The 15,177-nt window shown below is 44.4% G+C and overlaps 1 protein-coding gene across 1 annotated transcript in view; it reads right to left on the bottom strand.

Moving 5' to 3' along the window:
• Positions 1 to 15,177, bottom strand: part of SLC36A2 (solute carrier family 36 member 2) — a 75,873-nt gene that overhangs the window by 44,432 nt on the left and 16,264 nt on the right. The window lies entirely within an intron of this gene.

The raw sequence follows: 15,177 nt of genomic DNA on the forward strand, positions 1-15,177 counted from the left end.
GAATTAAAGAGCTTCCAGGTGCAGTCCTATCTCTGACTCTCTGTGAACACAGACTCCTGGAGGCTGGTGGGGCCTGACACTGAAGAACAATACTCTTTTAAGAGACATCAGCCATGAAAAGGAACAAATTGACTTCCAGGTCAATTCCACTGTAAACAAAATGACTTCCAGGTAATTTACAACAAATGGGACTCCAGAAGCCTCCAAAGGTTCTTTATTCTTTCTGGCTAAGGGGATATACTTTTGCAGCCAGGCAAGTAGTAAGTGGACGGCCTTCTCCTGGGGGAGTTTCCATCGCGGCTCAGGTTGGGGGGGGGGTCCCCAGGAGATAAAAGCTATCTAAAGCATTCCCACATAGCTTCCTTTCCTTACTTTGTTTTTAGTTCTTGGGAAGGAGAAACAGTGGCAGCTATTCCAACTCAACCTTGTGGCACTCAATAGGCTTTGGGTCCAGCAGCATTATTGGGGGTGTGGAATCCATAACATGCAGGTATAAAGTATTTTGGAGTGTTGGGACTCAGAGTACTGTTGGAGGACCAGCTGTGTTGTTCTCACTTGGAGGCTTGTCAGGAAAGCAGAAACTCAGGTGGCACCCAGACTGCTGAACCAGAACCTGACTTGTAACAAGTCCCCCATGTGATTTGTGTGCACACTGGAGTTTGCTCTGAGTTGCTGCTGGTCTGAAAACCACACTCTGCATAGCAAGGCTTCACCCCCATACTTGGCTGATCATCCAAATCAACTGGGGAACTCTAAACTCCCCATATTCCTGCATTCCAAATTCCAAAGATTCAGATCCAGTACAACTAGGGAAGGTTCCTGGGAGTCTATTATTAGACAAGGTCTCAAAGTGATTCTGAAGCTTAGCCAAGTTTGGAGAAAGTAACAGCTTACATTTAGGGAGAACTACGTACCAGGCAGGGGCACAAACTCTTTACATATATTAATCCATTTGGTCCTCACAATAGGCCTAGGAGATAGTTTGTAGTATTAGTCCCAGATGGGACTTTCCAGATGGGAAAACTGAGGTATAGAAAAGTAAGGTAATTTACCAAATTTTGAAGTGATGGAGATATAAATAGAATCAGAAAATTTGGCTCTAGAGCGTGGTTTCTCAGCTTGAGCACTCTTGACATCTGAGGCTGTCCTATGCATCACAGGATGTTTAACTGCATCTCTAGCTTCTATCCAGTAGTTGTACCCCCTCCTACTTGTGACAACCAAAAATGAATTCACACATTGCCAAATGACTCCTGGGGGCAAACTCACTCCTGGCTGAGGACACTGTTCCAGAGTTTATACTTGTGTTCACTGAACTCACTCCACTGCCTCTCTAAGAACCACTGGTTTCTCACCAGTAGTTTTTCACAACAGCCTAGAAAAAGAGAAATTATTAGCCCCATTCTAAAAGCATGACTTATCCAAGGCAATATTGCTTGTGAGCTGCAAAGCTAGGACTCATATCCACATAGAGATCCAGACATGGTGGATATACTGGTTAAGTTTTTGTGACTCTTTAATGAGCAAAACTGAAGGCTAGGGATGGAATCTGTCCAATTTTTATTCCTGTTTTATTTTTTCTTTCTTCAAACCTTGTCATGGATGTCTATGGGCTTATCTGCTCAGATACTCTCCCCTCTTACCTGAAGTGACCTAACCCCACTTCTGAATCAGCTGTGGTTTCTACCATCACTTTCCTAACTACAGCTGATTTGTTCGGGGGTGGTACCTGACCCAAGCTGAACCACTAAATCAATTCCTTCCCTGGATTACTGGAACCAGACAGATCATCAGATTAGTCTCCTTCTGGTGCCTGGAGAATCCCGGGGACGGGGGAGCCTGGTGGGCTGCCGTCTATGGGGTCGCACAGAGTCGGACACGACTGAAGTGACTTAGCAGCAGGTGCCTAAAATGGTAAAAGGTAAAACTCAAGAGCTGTGGACAGAGCTTGTTCACATCAAAAGTAAGGAATGAAGCCAATACTCAGAGCTAACCTCAGCAGGGGCGCTAGAAGCCCTAATGTGACTTGACTTCTGGGTGTGTCTGCTCCCATGCCTGACTGCCTCAGGATACTTCTTGGGGCCTGACTGCTCCATGAGAGTTCCCAAGACCTTTCTCATACAGTCTCCTTTTGTTCCCCAGTTACTTTAGGTTGAGTTGAATGAGAGTCCTTATTACAGCTTTTTCCCTAAAACCAAAATAACTACTTGTTGTTGGGAGGCGGGGGGGAAGCCCTTCTTAATATCAGTAATCTCCTAAAATTTTGATCTGTGCAAGAATGCCTGATAATCTAGTTCCTGTTATTTTCAATTGGAAAGATTATGTCACATGACACATCAACCCTAAACACACAGCCAATTTTTGTTGTTGTCTTCTTTTTTGGTATTTTACTTATTTATTTATTTATTGAAGTTGTATTTTGAATAAGTAAAATAATTTGGGGAATCTGAATCAACACAGTAGATAGAAGGGTGATAACTATGGGGGCAGTCCCCGTAGTGTACAGAGAATGACCTTTGCTGATGAGTACCATGCAAATTTGCCTTCTATGCAAAGATAGTTAGATATGCTGCTGCTGCTAAGTCGCTTCAGTCGTGTCCGACTCTGTGCGACCCCATAGACGGCAGCCCACCAGGCTCCCCCGTCCCTGGGATTCTCCAGGCAAGAATACTGGAGTAGGTTGCCATTTCCTTCTCCAATGCATGAAAGTGAAAAGTGGAAGTGAAGTTGCTCAGTCGTGTCCGACTCTTCAAGACCCCGTGGACTGCAGCCTACCAGGCTCCTCTGTCCATGAGATTTCCCAGGCACATATGTATATACACACATGCAAACATGTATATCTATAAAAGTGAGACCTAAGTGTACTTGGTGCTTTGTAGCCTGCCTTGTATGGCCTATACTGCTTGAGTTTCTTCCAGCACAAGGGTTTGAAGACCTATTTGCTGAAAATAGACACCTAACAAATATCTGTTGAGCAGCTATTTTAATAGTTCAAGAGGAAATTTTCTAGTCTCAGTGAGTTCACAGGATATTTAAAGAGAAGAAATATAGACACGTCTATATTCAAGAGAAACTATACATTAAAGAAAATAGGATTGAATTATCAACAGCTATTCACCAACAACTTGGACAATCAAGAAGAAATGGACAGTGAATTTCCTGGCTGTTCAGTGGTTAGGACTCTGCACTTCCACTGCTGGAGGTATGGGTCCGATCCATGGTTGGGAAACTAAGATCCTGGATGTTGTGTGGCATCGCCAACCAACCAAACAAGAATCTCACCTGTGTAAATCAACTGTAATGGTTAGTCTCTCAGTCATGTTCAACTCTTTGCAACCTCGTGAACTGTAGCCCACCAGGCTCTGTCCACGGAACTCTCCAGGCAAAAACACTGGAGTGGGTAGCCATCCCCTTCTCCAGGGGATCTTCCTGACACAGGGATCGAATCCAGGTCTCCTGCACTGCATGCAACAGTTTTTTTTTTAAATCTGGGAGCACTAGAGAACACAGATGTTTTAGAGTATAGCACACATACAGAAGACAAGCTATATTATAGGTGGGGGTCAGGTGAGCTGGATGGTAGGTGGGGACCACATTATCCAGGGTCTTATGAGCCAGATTAGAATATATCCTGTTCAATAGGGAGAACTTGAAGATTCTAAAGTAGTACTGCTTTGAGATAAGGACTGAATTTTTTAGGCTTTCAAAAGCAAAGGCTCATAGTTTAGGCTTTCACTAACTTGAAATTTATTCAAATTGGTTGATTGGGAAAGAATTGCTCAAAGCTCATGGAGGGCTTCCCTGGTGGCTCAGATGGTAAAGAATCTGCCTGCCATTGCAGGAGACCCAGGTTTGATCCCTGGGTCAGGAAGATCCCCTGGAGAAGAAAATGGCAACCCACTCCAGTATTCTTGCCTGGAGAATTCCAAGGACAGAGGATTCTGGAGGGTTATAGTCCATGGGGTCACAAAGAGTCGGACATGACTGAGTGACTAACACTTTCACGGTGGGATAATTCCTGCCACCTTGCATTTCTGCTCCAGGGCTTTGCCTATCTGTTTACAGAGATCTAGCACAAAGGTAAAGAACATACAGAAGAATCCCAGCTGGTCCACAAACAGGAGAAAAAACATGATTGTACCTGAGTGTTGGGAGGAGAAGATTATTTGTTATGAAAAGAGGGAATATGGGGCCACCCACTGTGCTGGAGTTATTAACTTCTGCCTCACCTGTCTTGCCTGGGTCCCCCTGCTACTTACAGCCACAGGCAGGAAGCCTTGGGGAGGCCTCAGACCTCCTGCTGCTCAGGGAAAGGCAGGAATGCCCTGGCAGGCTCTTTTTACCTGTGTCCAGGCAGTTATGGAGCCAAGGGCCTGCCTTGGCCTCCCTACCCCATTATCTGTTGCCCAATTTCACCCGCTTGGAGAAGGAAGGCTCTGACCCCTGTAAATTCTGATTTGACTTGGACACTGAAATCTCTGCTTGGTCTTGGTCATCCCTTTCCCCACAGAATGACTCTGTTTCTTCTCTCGGCTCTCCAATCAATGATCCATGCAGCAGCTGAGTGATCTTTTAAAATTTATTGATTATATTATGACCTTTCTCTGCTTACAACCCTTATGGGGCCTTCCTCTACTCCTAGAGTAACATTCTAGCACATGACTGGTTCCTGCCTACCTCTCCCTTCTCTCCTTCTGTATCTCTTACCCCTCACTCAGCATGCTTCACCAGCTTCTGGAGGACTCTGAGCCCATCCCACTCTATGGCCTTTGACTGATACTATTCCCACACCTCTTCCATCGGTCAACTCTTGTTCTTCAGATCTTGACTTAAACTTCATGCCTTCAGACAGATTTTCCCCACCCTCCCTGTAACTCTTATCTTAGTTCAGAATTATACATTTGCTTCTTTTCTTATTTACTCTGTCTCTACTGCTAGGGCATGAAACTCCATCAAGGTAGGGATCACGCCTACTTCATTTACCCTTATCACCCTAACACCTAGAAAGCCTGGTCTATAGTCAATACTCAGCTGTTCAGTAAGTGGATGGATGAACTGATAACTGAATGAGATGCTGGTTTCTCAGTGAGTCGACTGATCTTTTAGGAAGTATACACAGGATCCTCTTGACTCTTAGTTACTACATCCTGCTCTAGGTCATGAATCATTTTGAACTGCCCTGGGGCCTCCTTAGCCTGGCCCCTCTTCCCTTCATGCTTACCTGAACATTCTAGTTTCTTGGCCCTGGCTGCTGAAGTCAGTGGAGCTGAAGGACCTCCATCATCTACATTTTGGCCTCAAAATGCCTTGGCCCTAGGCTCTTTCTGTTTAGGCTGGTCCACAATTAACAGAGTTAATAAGGGTGAGTAAAGATGCTTGCAGAGTACCTCAGATCACATGACTGATTCAAGACCTGATCTCAGGTCTCCTGGCTCCACAACAGCGATTTCCCTATCACACGCTGAGCTTCCCAGACACCACACAATTTGCTGGTCTTTGTGCTAGTGATGAAGATTATCACACACACTACCCCTTGATACAGTGGTTTTTACCAGCAGTGCAGGAGTTCATACTTCTAAGGGCACATCAGAATTTCAAGGAAATGACAAGTTATGTGACTTTTTTTCCATTTAGTTAAAAAAATATAGCAGTGATAAATGCTTGTTATAAAATGATTGAATGGTACAGAAGTATATATGTAAAAGGGGAAAATCTCTATCTATACCCCCTTCCCACCTCATCCCAATGTAATTCTCCTTCCCACTTCTTTCCTCAAAGTATGTACTTTTAACAGTGTAGTGTAATTAAGTCCAGACATTTTAAATATATTTATAAACATTAGGTATAATAATTTATATACAGATATAAATAGTTTTTTTTAAATCCTGTAGTTTTAAAAACATATTCAATATTATTTTTAAAATTGCATATGTTGAAAGTGAAAAAAGGACACCAACTTTGTGATGGAACATACCCTTGGCTGAAGGAGCAAGGGGCCTTGTTCTGGTACGCGTATAAGGAGAAATAGCAGGAGACACGGCAAAACCTGGCAGGAGAACTAACGCAAAGGAAGTCTTGTTCGTGAGATGGCTCGAAGACTCTCACCAGCAGTGGAAGTGGTGGGCATGGCTCACTAGGACACCCGTGTGGGGCACGGCCACAGACTACCATCTACAGGCTGCCAGGATGTGGGTGTGGACAGAAGGAAAGGAGCTGAGTAGGTATGTTAGGATGAAAAACATAGGACAAAAATGGATTTGTGAAGACAAGTCATAGACTAAGAGAAAATATTTGCAAATGACATATCTGAAAAAGGACGATTATCTCCCTTAAAACTGTTGAGTTTTAAGAAACAACAGTAAGAAAATGAACAATCCAATTAAAAAAATAGGCAAAAGACATGAACAGACCTCTCACCAAGGAAGTATGGTGGTGGTGGTGGTTTAGTCACTAAGTCATGTCCTACTATTGCGACCCTATGGACTGTAGCCCACCAGGATCCTCTGTCCATGTGATTTCCCAGGCAAGAATATGGAATGGGTTGCGATTTCTTTCTCCAGGGGATCTCCCCAACCCAGGGATCAAAGCCAGGTCTCCTGCATTGTAGGTGGTCTCCATTGGAGGTGGATTCTTTACCGACTGAGCCACCAGGGAAGCCACCAAAGGAAATATACAGAAAGCAAAAAAAACATATGAAAAGATGCTTCATATCATATGTCATCAGGGAAATGCAAATTACAATAACATGGAGATGGGGCTTCCCTGGTGGTCCAGTGGCTAAGACCCGTGCTCCTAATGCAGGGAGTCCGAGTTTGATCCCTGATCAGTGAACTAGATTCCACATGCCACACTAAAAGATCCTGCATGTTGCAACAAAGACTGAAGATCCCTAGTGCTGCAACTAAGACCTGATGCAGGCAAAAAAAAAAAATAATAAAAAAACCCCAAGAAACAAACAAAAAACCACGGACGGGCTTCTCTGGTGGCTCAGTGGTAAAGAATCCGCCTGTCAATACAGAAGACATGGGTTCAATCTCTGATCCAGGAAGATCCCACAAGTTGTGGAGCAACTAAGCCCGTGTACCACAGCTATGTACTCTAGAGTTCGGGAGCCTCAACTACTAAGCCCATGTGCCGCAACTATTGAAGCCTGTGCACCCTCGAGCCCGTGCCCCACAAGAGAAGCCACGGCAGTGAGGCACTTGCACATCACAACTAGAGAGAAGCCTCCTCTCACCGCAACCAGAGGGAAGCCTCCTCTCACCGCAACCAGAGGGAAGCCTCCTCTCACCGCAACCAGAGGGAAGCCTCCTCTCATCGCAACCAGAGGGAAGCCTCCTCTCACCGCAACCAGAGAAGCCTCCTCTCACCGCAACCAGAGAGAAGCCTCCTCTCACCGCAACCAGAGAGAAGCCTCCTCTCACCGCAACTAGAGAGAAGCCTGTGCAGCAATGAAGACCCAGCGCAGCCCCTCCCAGCACGGAAATATCACTACACATGTATTGCTGCTGCTGCTGCTGCTGCTGCTGCTAAGTCGCTTCAGTCGTGTCCGACTCTGTGCGACCCCATAGACGGCAGCCCACCAGGCTCCCCCGTCCCTGGGATTCTCTAGGCAAGAACACTGGAGTGGGTTGCCATTTCCTTCTCCAATGCATGAAAGTGAAAAGTGAAAGTGAAGTCGCTCAGTCATATCCAACTCTTCGCGACCTCATGGACTGCAGCCTACCAGGCTCTTCTGTCCATGGGATTTTCCAGGCAAGAGTACTGGAGTGGGGTGCCATTGCCTTCTCCGACACATGTATTAGAAAGGTCAAAATGAACACTGACAACATCAAATGCTAGTGACAATGTGGAGCAACAGAAACACTCACATTGCCAGTGGGAATACACAGTAGTATGCAACAGTCACTTTGGAAGACAATTTGATGGTACCTCACAAAACTAAATGGATTCTTACCATACAATTCAGCAATTGCATTCCTTAGTATTTTCTCAAACGAGTTGAAAACTTTTGGCAACACAAGACCATACATGAATGTTTATAGCAGCTTTGTTCATAAAGGCAAAAACTTGGAAGCTACCAAGATATCCTTCAGTAGGTGGACAAAATACACTGTGGTATATTCAGATAGTGCAAAAGAAAAAAATGAGCTGTCAAGCCACAAAAAGACACTGGGGGAAAATTAAATGCATATAACTAAGTGAAAGAAGCAATTTGAAAAGGCTACATACTGTATGATTTCAACTACATAACATTCTGGAAAAGGCAAAACTATGGAGACAGAAAAAAGATCAGTAGCGGCCCGGGGTGAGGGGAGGAAGAGTTCAGAGAGCACAGAGGATTTCTAAGGCAATGAAATTATTCTACATGATAAATGATGGTGGATATCTGTTATACCACACAATCGCACTTACCTCACACACTAGCAAAGTAATGCTCAAAATTCTCTAAGCCAGGCTTCAACACAGTACATGAACCAAGAACTTCCAGATGTTCAAGCTGGATTTAGAAAAGGCAGAGGAACCAGACATCAAATTGTCAACATCTGTGGGATCATCGAAAAAGCAAGAGAAGTCCAGAAAAACATCTACTTCTGCTTTATTGACTACGCCAAAGCCTTTCACTGTGTGGATCACAACAAACTGTGGCAAATTCTTCAAGAGATGGGAATACCAGACCACCCGACCTGCCTCCTTAGAAATCTGTATCCAGGTCAGGAAGCAACAGTTAGAACTGGACATGGAACAACAGACTGGTTCCGAATTGGGAAAGGAGTATGTCAAGGCTGTATATTGTCACTCTGCTTATTTAACTTACATGCAGAGTACATCATGTGAAATGCTGGGCTGGATGAAGCACAAGCTGTAATCAAGATTGCTGGGAGAAACATCAATAACCTCAGACAGGCAGATGACACCATACTTATGGCAGAAAGTGAAGAGGAACAGAGCCTCTTGATGAAGGTGAAAGAGAAGAGTGAAAAAGCTGGCTTAAAACTCAACATTCAAAAAAGGAAGATCATGGCATCTAGTCCTGTCACTTTATGGCAAATAGATGGGGAAACAATGGCAACAGTAACAGACATTATTTTTCTGCGCTCCAAAATCACTGCAGATGGTGACTGCAGTCATAAAATTAAAAGACGTTTGCTCCTTGGAAGAAAAGCTATGACCAACTTAGACACCATATTAAAAAGCAGAGACATTACTTTGCCGACAAAGGTCCTTCTAGCCAAAGCTATGGTTTTTCCAGTAGTTATGTATGGATGTGAGAGCTGGACTATAAAGAAAGCTGAACACCGAAGAACTGATGCTTTTGAACTGTAGTGTTGGAGAAGATTCTTGAGAGTCCCTTGAACTGCAAGGAGATCCAACCAGTCCATCCTAAAGGAAATCAGTCCTGAATATTCACTGGAAGGACTGATGCTGAAGCTGAAACTCCAATACTTTGGGCACCTGATGGGAAGAACTGACTCATTGAAAAGACCATGATGCTGGGAAAGATTGAAGGCAGGAGGAGAAGGGGACAACAGAGGATGAGATGGTTGGATGGCATCATCAACTCGATGGACATGAGTTTCAGCAAGCTCTGGGAGTTGGTGATGGACAGGGAGGCCTGGTGTGCTGCACTCCATGGAGTTGCAAAGAGTTGGACATGGCTGAGCAACTGAACTGAGCTGATCTGTCATACATGTGTTCAAATCTATAGAACCCAAGAGAGAACGCTAATGTAAAGTATGGATTCTGGATGGTAATGATGAGTCAATGAAGGATCATCACTTGTAACACATGGGGCTTATGAAGCAGTGGAACAAGCCCTGCTCTGGGAGCTCCAGCCCAGTTTTTACCTTGGCATTGCCTCTGGTTTGCTGTGCAACCTGGAATAAGTCCGCTCCCCTCTCTCGGCTCATTTTCTCTTTGTGTGAAGTGGGCTTGCAGGTCTCAAGGGTCTCTTATTTCTTAAGGTTTTATGCATTATTTCCTGGCAGCAGAACTTTTGAACATTTCCTAAGATAAGGGTAATTAGAGTAACCATTGAGGGTGTTTACTAAGTGCTACGGTCTCATTTAATCTAGAGAACAGCTCTCTACTATTAGACCCATTTTACAGATGGAGTGGCTGAGGCTTAGGGAAATTGACCAATGCCACAGAGCTGGTCAGCGGTGACACCAGTATTCAAAGAAGGTAGACTCCTCTGCCCTCCCTCTCCACCACACTGAAGGAAGAGCCTCTAGGCTCTGCTGCCTGCAAGAGGGGAACAGAGAATATAAAATAAAAGCACTTTATGTTAGACAGGAAATGGGTCTGACCATGGACACTCTCCCCAGTCACCTCTATAGCATCACAGAGAGCCAAGACAGAACCCCAAGGGCACAGCAAATTTCAGAGGATGGAGGGTATGCAGATTTCAACATCACTGGAAAAGGAAAGATAGAAGACAGGCTCTTGGGGCTAATTTCTGGAGATATGAATGCTTTTAGGGGAAGATAGAATGGACTTCTAAGTTAAAGGAAAAATTCAGGGGTTATCACTCCATTACTATTCAGAAAATCTGTAACTTTTCTTCTTTTTTTGAATCAAAAATTTATTTTTCTATGAGATGAAGAATTGATCCTCTCAGAGAAAAAGCAAACCGTAATTATTAAATTTTACCTACTATTTCATGAAGTTTGTGGAATTCCTACAAAGACTCTGGCCTAGGGAGACTCATAGGATGAGAGTAATCGTTAATCAGTAATTATGCTAAAAATAATAGTGGCAGTATTATTAAGTGTCAAGTACTCTAACATTTACAAAACAACTGCATACACTACTTAAACTTTCCAATAAACAGGCTGTCAACCTCCTCCCCCTTTCTCGGCTACACCATGCAGCATAAGGGATCTTAGTTCCCCGACTGATAGGGATACAGAGGATAGTTACACAGGTAGTTGTAGCAGTCTCAGTAGGGCATTATAGGTAGAGATGGAAACCGAGGGAACTTTGGGGGACCACTGTAAGTTAATGATCACTCAAGAAACCCATCAGAAAGTCGTGGAATGAAGCAAGCTTGCTTAACGATAAAGCCATAAATAAAAGCAAGAGATATATCCCAGGTAATTAAGTGAAAGAAAAAAAATGAGGCTTGTATTCTGCTGGCCATGGTCAGCAAGACAGTGATCCTTAAGACCAAAGACAGGAATTTAAGGGAAAGGTGGCATTCCAAAGTTGGAGACTCTCATTATACATACACCTGAGATGATTCAACACATTTTAGTAACATATGTTACCACCTTTCTGCTGATTTGGGTAAGTGCCATGACAGTCCCAGTTTGACCTCATAAGGTCAAATACTCTCCTATCTAATATGAAGGAGGAGCTGGTGATGTAAGCCTAATGTCTACTCAAAGAATGAGGAAGAGGGAGGCCTTTCCCCTCTTCCCCACTTTACTTTGATGATAAAAATGTAGCCTGCTTAACCCTCGGGGCAGAGCTCCGTCGCCTGCCTGCCTGCATCCCTCACAAGCATCCTACATTAACAAATCTACTTCTCGTCTATCGCTTTGCCTCTCACTGAATCTCTTCTGCACTTAGACACAGAGAACCTGAGCCTCAGCAAATCCAGACACCAGGTGAGTGACTCTAATTGAAAGACTGTGGGTTCAAGTCCCAATCAGAGGTGCATGGTTTCACAACTAGGGATCAAACCCGTGCCCACTGCAGTGGAAGTGCGGAGTCTTAACCACTGGACCATCAGGGAAGTCCTTCAATACCCGTTTCTATAGGTGAGAAAACTGAGGTTCAAAAGAGCCAGGGAAGGGAGTGACTGTACTTGGGCAGGTTTCTTTCAGGAAGGTCACGGGATACATACACACACCTACACACCTTTATAGCAGTATTAAGCCCACTTCTACCTTTGTGTTTTTAAAAAAGAAGACTGTGCCTATACGTGCATAATAGATATGGCTCATTCTTCATTCTTTTCCCAACTGTCTACTATTTTGCGAAAGGCTATATTATAGTTTATTTAACCAGTTTGGTTGTTTCTCGTCTTTTGCCATTCCAAAGTGAACTGAAATGGGTAACTGTGCACATATGATTTCCTATACGTATAAGAACTTGCCTGTTGGTTACGTTCTCAGAAGTGGGTTCAGTAGGTCAAGGGCATGTACTTTTAAAGTTCTGACAGTGACAAACGACCCTCCAAGGGGTAGTACTCATTTGCTTTTCACAAGCAGAGAATGAGAGGGGCTGTTTCTGCCTACTCCGGCAGGCACTGGGTGCCCACTTCTGGACCTGGATCAGTCTGTGAGGAGTGCAGCTGTCAGCTCCCTATGAAGGGCTACATTCCTAGACTCGGTTCCTTACTCCTTACTTTATTAAGGATCTTGTCAAACTGGAATCTGTCTTAAGGTGAGAGCTAAGGGCCCAGGAAGCTATATCTTGGAGAAGAGTTTCAAAGGACATGGAAGTTAGGACAACCAGACTCATGCCCTGTCTTTTCTTGAAGAGCTGCCATTAAAATAAGGGAGCAGATGGTGCTGAGCATCCGGGTGGGGAGAAGGTCAACAGAAGTGGATGGTACCATGAGCAGCTTTCATATGCATCGAAGAGACCCCTCAAGGACACTAAAACTAGACTGGTGGTCGCCAAGAGGTGTGGGTCGGGTTGGGAGAAAGTTGGATTGGGAGCTCGGGATCAGCAGATGTAAACTGGTATATAGAGAATGGATAAACCACAAGGTCCTACTGTACACCTCAGGGAACCATATTCAATATCCTGTGATAAACCATAATGGAAAAGAATAGGAAAACAAATACACACACACACACACACACACACACACATATATATATAACTGAGTCAGTTATTAACACAACACTGTAATTCAGCTAGCTGTGTCTGACTCTGTGCGGTCCTGTGGCCTGCAGCCTGCCAGGCTCCTCTGTCCATGGGATTCCCCAGGCAAGAATACTGGAGTGGGTTTCTGTGCCCTCCTCCAGGGGATCTTCCTGACTTAGGGATAGAACCCGTGTCTCTTACATCTATCTGCATTGGCAGGTGGTTTCTTTATTGATAGTGCCACCTAGTCTTCACTTAAAAAAATTAAAAAAAAAAACAAACAAACAACCTCAGATCTCTCCAACATCATCCTTAGAAGACTTCTGGGGGGTAGTAAGCTCCTTGTCAGTAAGGGTATTCAAGGAGAGATCAAGGTATGCAGGAGAGGGTTAACTGGTAGTTTTTATTCCCACATCTTTTTGGTGCGTCTTCCTCTAATGCAGAGGGAAAGGGAAGTTAGTTATATCTCCTACACTCTTGGAAGTCTGTTCTTTCCTTTCTGGCCAAAAACACTGATGGAGTACCCCTGTGGTGGCCCCTCAGCTAATGCAGAGGGAAAGGGAAGTTAGTTATATCTCCTACACTCTTGGAAGTCTGTTCTTTCCTTTCTGGCCAAAAACACTGATGGAGTACCCCTGTGGTGGCCCCTCAGCTGGGTGCTAGGGACCCACTGCTACCAGGATGCAGAAGCTGCCTTCCATGAGCTTAGTTGGAAGTCATGAATATCAATCAGGGTTTCCCATACAGAAGTAAAAAAAAATTTCAACTGTGATAAGCACTCTGAAGGAAAATTTCAAAAGGCTGAGTGTGTGTAATAAACAGGAAGGTTTCCCCGAAAAAGAGGTTAAGTCTCCTGCACAGCAATGTTCTTTTCACCTCCTTGCTCTAACTACATTCAGCGTCCCCCTAAGGTCACTGCTTCCTCTGCAGGCCTCTGAGAGAGGCTCCCCTCTCCTCATGTGGCCAGGAGCCAGGGAGGATCCTTGTTCCTGTTGCTTTCCTCCTTCCTCTCTAAGACAGTTGGCTCCTCGGGAACATGGGCCAGCAGACCACAGCACCTCTACTTGCTTCGGCATGCACAACCCTCAGGCCCGCCCCCTCTTCCACCTAGCACCTTTTCTCTCTCTCTCTCTCTCTCTGTTTTATCTCTCTCTTGCCATATCTCTTTTCCTCCACCATTTCCCTATGATCATTCTTTTTTTTAAAAAAGTTTATTCATTCAGCTGTGCTGGGTCTTAGTTGCAGCATGTGGGATCTAGTTCCTTGACCAGGGATCAAACCTGGGCCCCCTGCAATGGAAGTGTGGAGTCTTAGCCACTGAACCACCAAGGAAGTCCCTTGCTGTGATCATTCTTGATAAGTTCATCCATATAAAAGAATCACTTGTGCTCCAGTCTCTTAAATCCTTGACCCCTTTTGCTTCCAAATAGCTTGTTCTCCACCCTACCCCACACATTCCCTTCTACCATCACACCCTAGACCTTGTCAATTATCAAAACGTTTACCACTTAAAAAAAAAAGTTTTACTGGAGTATAGTTGATTTATAGTGTTGCGTTCCTGCATCACCTTCAAAGTCTCTGTTTCAAGCACCCTATTTTCTGGGTGCCGCACCAACTCCTGCTGGTCTGTTTCACATCCACCAGTGTGTAGACCCTACCAGATTGTGACCATATCAGCATTTCTAGTCTCCTAATGCTAGTCTGTGACCCAGCCACTGCTCTTCATCCCCACATAGCTTCAATACCTTTTTCACCCAGGGACTGGTCAATTGTGCAGGCTCCCTGCTACACACACTCATCCTCTTGTCCCTCTCCTTGTTTTGTAGCCATCCTCCAATGCCACAACACTGTCCCAATGCACCTTTGCCTCTGCTTTAAGACTACACCCAAGCCACTGAATGTGGCTAGAGAGCAAAAGGCAGGTTTGTCAACCAGTCACACGTTCAATTCATGAAAACCTCAGGTGGTACATATATACAATGGAATATTACTCAGCCACAAAAAGGAATTAAATTCGGTCACTTGTAGTGATGTGGGTGAACCTAGAATCTGTCACACAGAGTGAAGTAAGTCAAAAAGAGAAAAACAAACATCATATATTAACACATATATATGGAATCTAGAAAAAAAATGGTACTGATGAACCTATTTGCAGGGCAGGAATGAGACATAGACATAGCGAACGAACTTGTGGACACAGTAGGGGAAGGATAGGGTGGGACAAATTGAGAGAGTAGAATTGACATATACACTACATATGTAAAATAGATAGCTAGTGGGAAGCTGCCATATAGCACAGGGAGCCCAGCCCCATGCTCTGTGATGACCTAGACAGGTGGGATGGAGTGGGTGGGA

This window comes from Giraffa tippelskirchi, chromosome 6, assembly GCF_054371585.1.
Source record: "Giraffa tippelskirchi isolate mGirTip1 chromosome 6, T2T-mGirTip1v1.2.pri, whole genome shotgun sequence".
Taxonomy (NCBI): Eukaryota; Metazoa; Chordata; class Mammalia; order Artiodactyla; family Giraffidae; genus Giraffa; species Giraffa tippelskirchi.